The sequence below is a fragment of the Leptonychotes weddellii genome, chromosome 9 (assembly GCF_054177405.1).
Source record: "Leptonychotes weddellii isolate Sample4059 chromosome 9, ASM5417740v2, whole genome shotgun sequence".
NCBI classification, from domain to species: Eukaryota; Metazoa; Chordata; class Mammalia; order Carnivora; family Phocidae; genus Leptonychotes; species Leptonychotes weddellii.
The window spans coordinates 248,716-257,973 of NC_138377.1; the positions used below are offsets into that span (position 1 = coordinate 248,716).

Below are 9,258 nucleotides of genomic sequence, written 5' to 3' on the forward strand. Positions count from 1 at the left end.
GGGGGGGGGGGACTGCTGAGCCAGCAGGTGGAGAGCAAGGATGTGGCCAAAGAGGTGGGGGGAGGAGGAGGTGTATGCTAGATCCAGGTGGGCCCTACAGGCCTGGCTGCTCACCCTACTGGCTTTGGGCAACTTGGGATTGCAGGGAAGGCAGACAACCCTGGTGGCTGGGGTTGGGGGAGGGAGGGACCAAGCATTTCCTGAGGACAGAGCTGGCCCCTAAAACATGGGGAAGATGGTGGGTGAAGAGTGGCGGAAGGGCAGTCCTAGGGCACCTGGGAATGGGGTTCAGAGTAGCCTTGCCAGGTAGGTGCAGGCTTGAGTGGGAGCAGGGGGGCACAGGTGGGGGAGGGGTGTGTGTATGGGGGGGCAGGGTGTCCCCAGGCCAGGCTCCCAGTGAGTCACTGCTGACCCGTCGTCCCGGCGCCGTGGGGGCCCAGGCTGGGCTGGCCGCAGGAAGCTGATAAAGGGCCAGAGTCAAAAGCCTCCAGGCCTCCCACTTCCTGCAGCCCCAGTGGCAGGGCGCGGTGCTGGGGAGGGGGGGCGGGGGGCTGGCAGGCATCTGCTGATGCAGGCCCAGGTGTCCATGGCCTGGCCTGGATGGCCCACAAAACCACACAAACCATGACCCGTGACGGCCCGGCTGTGCCTGCTCAGGATGTAGTCAGGGTCGCTGTGGTGGGCGCAGGGAGCCCCGGGCAGCCGCGGGCAGGAGGGACAGCCGCAGCCCTGAGGAGTCAGATCAGGGGCAGAGTGGAAAGGGTGGCCAGGGCCAGGACTGGGGGTGCGGAAGAGCATGGCAGGCAGGTGGGTGCGTGTTTACCTGACAGTCGGGCCACGTCCACCCCAAGGTCAGGTGTGTGACCGCCTGCCCAGGCTCAGAGGGGTCAGGGTGAACTCAGGTCACCCAGGAGTTGGGGTGCTGGGGGGAGGTAGGCCGGGCAGGAGGGCACCCCAGGGCACCCCTCCCAGTTACTGCAGCCCTATGCACCCCAGCACGCGTGCCATGCGCCGCGGGACAGCCCCCCAGCAGGGACATCACCGTGAAGGACAGCGACCTCCCCCCACGCCACTCCAGCTGGTCCTGCTTCACCGGGGCCACATGCCAGCACCGCCATCCCCACAGTCGCCCCACCGACCCAACCTCCGGGACCCTGGCAGAGTCACCACGCGCGCCCTCCCTGCCAGGGATGGCAACCGAGGCCACCTTCTCCAAAGCCACTGCCACTATCACGGAGACGCGTCCCACCCAAACCAGGCGACGGACGCGCAGCGAGGCGCCGACGTGCCCGAGCAGCAGGACTTCGGATGCGTTTGGGGGGAAAGAGCAAACGTCACGCCCTCTGCACAGCGTGGCTTCCCTCGTCCGCGCAAGGGCCCGGCTGGCCGCACGCCGTCCCGCACTTCCGGGGCCACCGCGGGGGCGGGGCCGCTCCGCCGCGGGCTCCCGGATTGGCCCCCGCGCTGCCGGCAGGGGCGGGCCTGCCGCCCATTGGCCCGCAGCCGGAGGGGCGGGGCCGCCGCCAGCCCCGCGCTGCCGCTGACGCTGCCGCCGCCGCCGCCGCGAGCCGGGGAGCCGGGGGAGCCCGCGGACGCCGGGGCGATGCGGAGGGCCGGGCCGGGCCGAGCCGAGCCGGGCGTCCGTCCCCGCGCCGGGCGCCGCGGAGCAGGGCCTTATCAGCGCGGGCAGCTGGCGGCCCGTCCGTGCGCGAGCGCCCCGGCCCAATTCAATGGCCATTGTCCGCCGGCCCCTTTGTTCAGGAGGCGGCCACTTCCTGCGAGGCCGGGCTGGGACGGGAGGGCAGGAAACGCTCCGAGCCGAGCCGAGGCCCAGACGCCGAGGCCGCCCCAGCCCGGGGTCAGAGGCGACGGCCACCTGCCCGGGGGCGCCCTGGGCTTGGGGCCGGGGGCCCGGCAGGGCTCAGCCCAGCGCTCAGCTCGGAGTCGCGGGGGGCCCCCGTCGGCAGGGTGGGCGCACCGGGCGCGGGCTGGCGCGTCCCCTCCTGGGGAGGCGGGGGTGGGGGCTGGGCCTATGAGATCAGATCCTGGAGAGCGGGGGGAGGGGCAGAGGAAGCCGGAGGGATATCCTCAGGCACAGGGTTGCCCCTCCCGGGTCTGCTCTCTTCCCCAATCCGTGGCGGGGGATGACAGGATTCCAGAGGCTAAGAAGAGCATCAGATAGGACTCTTAAGTCCAGGGAATGGAAATCCGCTCCCCACTGCCTCTCTACGGGAGGAGAAGGAGTCCACTCCAGACTCCAGGATGACAATCAGGACTGCGGCCTGGGGCGGGGCCGGGGGGGGGGAGGTTGTGAGGGAAACAGGGCCCCAGGTGCTCCCCCAGGCAGGGCAGACCTCCTGTTCTGCCTTCCCCTGGGCTGTGCTGCACAGTCCTGCCCACCACGGACAGGCTGTCTTAGGGTCCCTCACCAGGCCTCCTTGTCCTTCCCTCTGCTGCAAGGCTGCCCACTCACCAGGGCCCTTGGGTCAGCCCCGTGCAGCACTCCTGGTTGGCAGACCTCCATCAACATGCTGACCCACAGCTGGGAGTGGGGTCTATGGGGTGGGTGGGAGACGGGAGCTGGCCCAGCCCCAGAGCTCACAGTTCCTGTCCCAGAACCAAGCCGGTCAAGGCACAGATGGTCATAGCCTGTCCCACCCACCTGGCAGGGACCCTCCTTGGCCAGCCCCCATCCTGCCCCCCTCCCCAGTGCCCTGGAATCCCTTGCACTTCCTTTCTCTGAAGCCCCCATGTGGCCTGCCCTGCGAAGCACCCCCCCACACTCAATCCAACTCCATCAGAAGAAAATTGCCATGGGCACTCCAGTGGCGGAACTCAATGAGGAGTTGGGAGCAGAGGGCTTGGAAGGGCTGCAAGAGCAGCACCACGAGGACAGTCGGGCAACCCGGAAATTAAATGCTACAGGAGACTGCTGCCCGGCCCGAGGAGCCAGGGGAGGGTTGAGTCCCCGGAGGGCCAGACTGCTGGAGGTGCCCTCTGTGACCTCGGGCAAGCTTTGTTCCCCTCTGAACGCGTAGCTGTGATATGGGGCTTTCTGCAGATGAAGCAAGGTGTCAGCACCTAGCACAGCGCTGGAACGTAGTAGGCGCTTTACAAAGGACAGCGGGCATTTATCAAGGGCACCCACCAGGGAGAGAGGGGAGCCCTGCCACCCTGGTGCCTTGGCCTTAGCAGCCGGAGGTCGCAAGTTCTGGGAGAGGCTTGAACTTCAACTCATCCGAAAGGCCGATGCCAAGTAGGTCTAGGGAGACAGGGCTGTGAGCGACAAAGGGGATTGGGCCAGAGGGGTGGGGAGAGCCCCAGACCCCACACAGGGTGTCTGCCCCCAGAGCGCCCCCTCCGTGCACTCCATGGCTCCGCACCGGCTGGGAGTAGCCAATGCCATGTGGTCCAGAGGGCATCCGCCAGGCTGCGCAGCAGGATTTCCAAGAGGAGCCTGGCCCATGTGGCCACGTGAGCCAGTTCCACACAGGTGTCAGGGATGCTCAAGGAAAAGGATTGTGTGTCACCCAAAGCAAGGTGGTCAGTCCCACCATCTCTGTACTGTGGGGGCCCCAAAGGGGAAGGGCAGGAGATGGAAGAAAGTTGTGCCCGGAGAGGGCCCCAGAACTCCAGGGGAGGAGTGGTCTGGCCACAGTGGGTCTTGGTGTGGGCATGGCAAAAGCCTCAGGAGAAGGCAAGAGGGTGGTTCTCAAGGGCCTTGCTCAGGAAGACCAAGAGGTGAGCGTCCAGAGGGAGGGGCGGTGGCCTGGGGGTAGTGGCTGGGCTCCTCGAGGTCACATGGGGCCTTCGACCCTGGGGACTACAGAAAGGTTAAAATATAATCAGGGGCACCTTGTGGCGTAGTCGGTTGAGCGTCCGACTCTGGATTTTGGCTCAGGTCATGATCTCAGGGTCGTGAGATTGAGCCCTGGGTCAGGCTCTGTGCTCAGCAGGGACTCTGCTTGAGATTCTCTCTCCCTCTGCCTCTGCCCTCCCCACCCCCTGTGCACTCTCTCTCTAAAAATAAATACATCTTGGGTGCCTGGGTGGCTCAGTCGTTAAGCGTCTGCCTTCGGCTCAGGTCATGATCCCCGGGTCCTGTGATCGAGCCCCAAGTCGGGCTCCCTGCTCCGCGGGAAGCCTGCTTCTCCCTCTCCCACTCCCCCTGCTTGTGTTCCCTCTCTCGCTGTGTCTCTCTCTGTCAAATAAATAAATAAAAATCTTAAAAAAAAACAAACACAAAAACTGTGGTCCTGGGGCGCCTGGGTGGCTCAGTCATTAAGCGTCTGCCTTCGGCTCAGGTCATGATCCCCGGGTCCTGCGATCGAGCCCCGAGTCGGGCTCCCTGCTCCGCGGGAAGCCTGCTTCTCCCTCTCCCACTCCCCCTGCTTGTGTTCCCTCTCTTGCTGTGTCTCTCTCTGTCAAATAAATAAATAAATAAATCTTAAAAAGTAAAATAAAATAAAAATAAATACATCTTTAAAAATATACATATGGGGGCGCCTGAGTGACTCAGTTGGTGAAGCGTCTGCCTTCGACTCAGGTCATGTCCTGGGGTCCTGGGATCGAGCCCCGCATCGGGCTCCCCGCGCAACGGGGAGTCTGCTTCTCCCTCTGCCCCTCCCCCTGCTTGTGTGCTCTCTCCCTGTCTCAAATAAATAAATAAAATTTAAAAAATAAATAAAATAAAAATAAAAACATACATATGGTCAGGAGATGGCCTGACAGGCTGAGTGCCCTGCAGAACACATCAGCGCTGGAAGGTCACAGTGAAGGACTCTGAAGAGCCTGTGGCCTCTGTCAAGGGTAGAGGTGGATGGAGAAGGTCAGCATCCTTATCGCGTTTCCGAAGGAGAACAATTCAGTGTGAGCCTGGCCCAGTGTCTGTCCTGGCCACCCTGCACTTGGCCGCCCGGTCGTACCCCTCCCCCTGTGGGGGTACAGGGGCCAAATCTCCTGCCCCAAGGTCCTGCCCTCACACCGCTTCTCCATAAAGGAAAGACCCCAGGGGGTGCCCTCGGGATCCTCCTGCTACCACGAGGGACTCTCCCCAGCCTACGAGCAGGCCCGACATCCCCTAGGTCCGGGTCTGACTGCCTGGGCCCTTCAGGACGGCATGCTGCCCAGGACCAGTGGCACCTTCAGCTTCAGCCCCTGCATGGTGGGCCTCGCGGGCCAGCACTGCTCAGCCTCCCCATGCCCAGGGCTGCCCCCCAGGCCACCCCACCCCCTCACCCAGAATGCGGAAGGAGGCCCAGGCAGGGCCATCCCCGTGCCCCCCTCGACCCTGCCCCCCTCTGCCCCGTCCTCACCACGGCCCACAGGCACCCCGTCCCTCACTGCTCGGGAGCAGGGACCCGCTGTGCCCCAAGAAGCTCTCCTCACGCCCCCGGTGCCTGGCTCCTTCACAGCTGTTAGCCCTCCACCCGGGTCTCCCTCCTCTGGGAAGCCCCCCGCGGCACCTCCCAGCCCGGTGGCTGCCTGTCTAGCTCCAACCCTCGTGCACGTGCTGGCAGCTGGGGGCGGGCTGAAGCCCGGAGGATGGCTGGCTGGCGGGCCTTGCCTGCCTGGGGGGGGCCGGGGGGTGGGGCTCCGCAGCACCCAGCCCGAGCAGACTTGGCTAGAGGCTCCTCTTTGTGGGAGGTCTCTGTGTGAATCACCCCTCGGGCCCAGGCACAAATGCAGGAAATCGCCATTCTATTAGACTCTATTTTCTCCCACAGAGGGGAAAGTCTGTCACACGAAGGGCATTGTTCCCCGGATCGCGTTTTCCGTGCTTTCCGGGTGGGCTCGGGCCGAGATGCGGCTTGTGTGTTCTAGGGGCTCCTGGCCGGACTGTTTCCCTTTGAGACCCAGGGGCGCCTGAGGCTGGGAATGTGGGGCCACTGTGCAGCCACCAGCCTCGGGGAGATGTGGGCGCGCCCACGGGGCAGTGTGTGTCCCAGGAGCCCGGGTCTGCACTTTGTTGGGGCCCGAGTGAGGTCAGGGCCAGGGCTCCACATGCCACCCACGTGCTCTCTGTCTGCCTGTAAGCCTTGGGGTCCTGCCTGGGCTCCGCCCCAACCCTGCCTTCCTCTCGCCAGGAGGGCCACCCCAAACCCACGCTGCGCCCCCGCAGCCTTCGAGACCTGGCCAGGGCCTGCTGTCCTGCCCCCGGGTCAGCTTGGCTCTGGCCTGCATGAGCCCTGCTGTTCTGGGGAGACCCTGCCACAGCTGGGGGACAGGGTCAGGTGGGCCCCCGGGGGCAGTGGAGGGGCAGGCCGCCCTCACATGACCCCACCCCCTGCCAGTCTGCCCCACTGCTGCCCTTGGGCCAACATCAAGTCCCACATGGGGTACATGGGGTAATGTGGGGTAAAGGGGTGGGGGTGTTGCTTACATCTCAGCTCATCTGCCACGAGCCCCTGAGAAGTGCCAGCCAGGGCTGCATGGCCCACTCCTCACATCCTGCAGGACCCTGTGAGGAGCCTGGGAGCCTGGGGGTGCAGGAGCCCCAGGTTAGAGGCGGGAGCCCCAGGTTAGAGGCGGGAGCCCCAGATTAGAGGTGGGAGCCCCAGGTTAGAGGCGGGAGCAGTGGGAGACGGGCAGGGGCTTAGGCTGAGTGTTTAGGGAGCCGTGCAGCCAGGAGGGCAGGCCCGGGGTGGGTGTCGGGCCTTAGGGGTGGGGGAGCGGCCTTGTGAGTAGGAGGAGGCTCCAGCCTCTGGCCCCAAGCACTCAGTCCCAGCTGAGCAAACTCTGTGGCGGGGGCAGGGTGGCCAGGCCAAGGAGGAGCCCAGCTTGAGAGAAGAAAGGAGCACCGCGGCCCGGAGGTTCTGGGCAGGGCAGACAGACAGACCAGAGGCGGGAGCCCCAGGCCAGACAGAACCCAGCGGAGGCACGGATCCCTGCGACGCTGAAACACGGGCCTGGGGAGGTGTCTCCGGAGGAGAAGGAACCAGGAGAGGTCACGGCAAGGCTCCTCCTGGAACAGGGAGGGATGCAGAGTGGGCAGCCCTGTCAGGGTAGACATGGGGGGAGGAGGGACAGCACGATCAGGTTTCCCTGAAGGACAAACCAGAGAAGGGGAATCTTCAGCCAAACAAAGTCCAAGGATTTGCTGAAATTACAGACGTAGGACTCAGGTGGAGAGGGCCTTCAGGGGGCACAGGGGGCAGGGGGTATGGTGTTCGGTGATGTGTCCCCACGCACCCCCATCTCTCTCGCCACCGCGGGTCATGCAGAACCCACTCCTCCATCCTTCCTGCCTCCAGCCCCCACCTTTCCTCCTCACCCCCCACAGGCCTGCTCCCACCGGCTTGTTCTGAAGCAAACCCTGGGTATCGCTTCATAATTCAGTCTGTGCCGCTAAGAGACTGTTTCCCAGAAAGTGACTAACGCCATCGGCACACGGGTGCCCAGTCAGGGTTCCAGGCTCTGGGATGGCTGGTCCGATGAGGGCCCGCACATGGCCCATGCGCGGTAACTGCCTGATGTGCGTCTCGAACCTCCGTATCCTCACGTTCTCCCTCCCGCTGGAAGAAACCCGATTGTCTTGCACTTGCCCCTGCCCACGTCTGCCCTGGACCAGCTGTTGAGTGCGGGCTGGGTCAGCGCGGCAGCGTCGCTCAGCTGTGCGTTCTCCTGTTGGGAGGTGCGTGGTCTCTGGTTCTTGTCTTATTGTATTTTTTTATGTAGTAAAATATACCTAACACACAGTTGACCATTATAACCATTTTAAAGTAATAGCATCACGAAGGACAAAGAGGAATGCTAGTACTTGTGAGATGACTGGCAGATCAGAAAAACATAATATATATGCAACCAAAAACATAGCTTCAGAAGACAGAAAGCCACAGATGGCCAGTGACCCGCTCCAGCTCCTCTGTGCCCGTGGACAGCTCCAGCATCCGCCTGCAAAGATGTGGATTTGGAGAATGCAATAGATAGAGGGAGGCACATTGTTTTCTAGTACAAATGGGGCGTTCTCCAAATCAACATGTTTTGGGTCCCCAAAGAGGCCTCAGGACGCCTTCAGACGTGGAAGCGGCCACGCGGGAGGCAGGCAGGGAACGAAGCCATGCCCCACCCCCACCCATGCCACCGAAAGTGTCCCTGCCCTAGCATTCCATACCCAGCCCAGCCATCACTGAGCGCGAAGGGACAGACATCTTCGGACCCGCCAGGAGCCACGCTCTATCTGCCAGGCGCTCTCTCGAGCTCCGGGAGGACCTGCTCTGTTACAACGAGAGCATAAACCGAGCCAGAGAGCTGGCCGCAGCCCCACGCAGGAGCCGGAGCAAGGGAGCCCCCAGGGGAGCGGGGGGAGAGGTCTGCAGGACAGCTGCGTCCGGTGAGGCTTGGCCGTTCAGATTGGACAGCTGAGGACGAGGCTTCCCCAGGAGCGCCTGCCCTGACACGCGCCTGACCCGCGCTGGAGGGCGGGAGGACCCCAGCGGGGTTAGAAGCAGAAGCGCAGGGCAGCCCGTCCTCCCGTCCTCCCGGCCCTGCCTAACGCCCTGGCTGTGGGGGCCTGGTGCCCCTAGATCATCCGTGTCCCCGCCCCCTGACGGCCCCAGCGGCTCCTGAACCCTCAGGGAGGCTGAGGCCAGACCCGGCCCCTGAGGCTCTGCAGCCTCTCTTCTCTTGGGGCCTTCAGCTGAGCCCTCGGTCAAAACAAAAGAGGATGCAGCCTGGGGACATACGCCAAAGGCTAAAGGAGAGGGGACAGTCCACAGGGTCTGCAGGAGGTGACTTGGGGAGGGGCAGTCCCCTCAGCAGCAGCCGGGCTACCAAAAACGTGCTATTTCATACCTGGCTCCTGCATGTCTATTCCACTGTTTTTCTTCAAACCGATCTTTTCTGCTCTTCTGCATGCACAACACATGCCACTCGGAACCGTCTGAAAACCAGCGGTTCGCCTTCCCAAGGCACTAATGCAGCAGGACACGGAGTGGGGTAGCGTCCACACAGCAGGGGGACAGCGCGGGGCGTGGGGGCGCCCGCCCACAGAGAGGCACGCGGCTCTTCTGGAGACAGCCCCGAGGCCGGCAGATCTGAACGCAGGCGGAGGCCGGCTCTGGGCGCGCGGCGAGCCTCCGAGGCCCGAGCTTCTCCCAGGTGGTCGGCAGACCCAGCGCCCGTTCCGATTCAACTTCCTGCTGTTGTCTTACCACACGCGTTCTAACGCGTGTACGGAAGAGTGAAGGTTAATGATAAAGAGGTTGATTTTGAAGAGGGAAAAAGAAAAAGCAAAGCAAAGGGGCGGAAGGTACAATC

General features: G+C 63.7%; 1 long non-coding RNA gene across 1 annotated transcript; it reads right to left on the reverse strand.

Moving 5' to 3' along the window:
- Positions 1-7,698: 7,698 nt before the first annotated feature.
- Positions 7,699-9,252, reverse strand: LOC145723228 (uncharacterized). The gene is made up of 2 exons (XR_014148150.1): positions 8,794-9,252; positions 7,699-7,893 (listed from the first exon to the last, which is right to left on the reverse strand). It is a non-coding gene; the product is annotated as an uncharacterized LOC145723228 (long non-coding RNA).
- Positions 9,253-9,258: the final 6 nt, after the last annotated feature.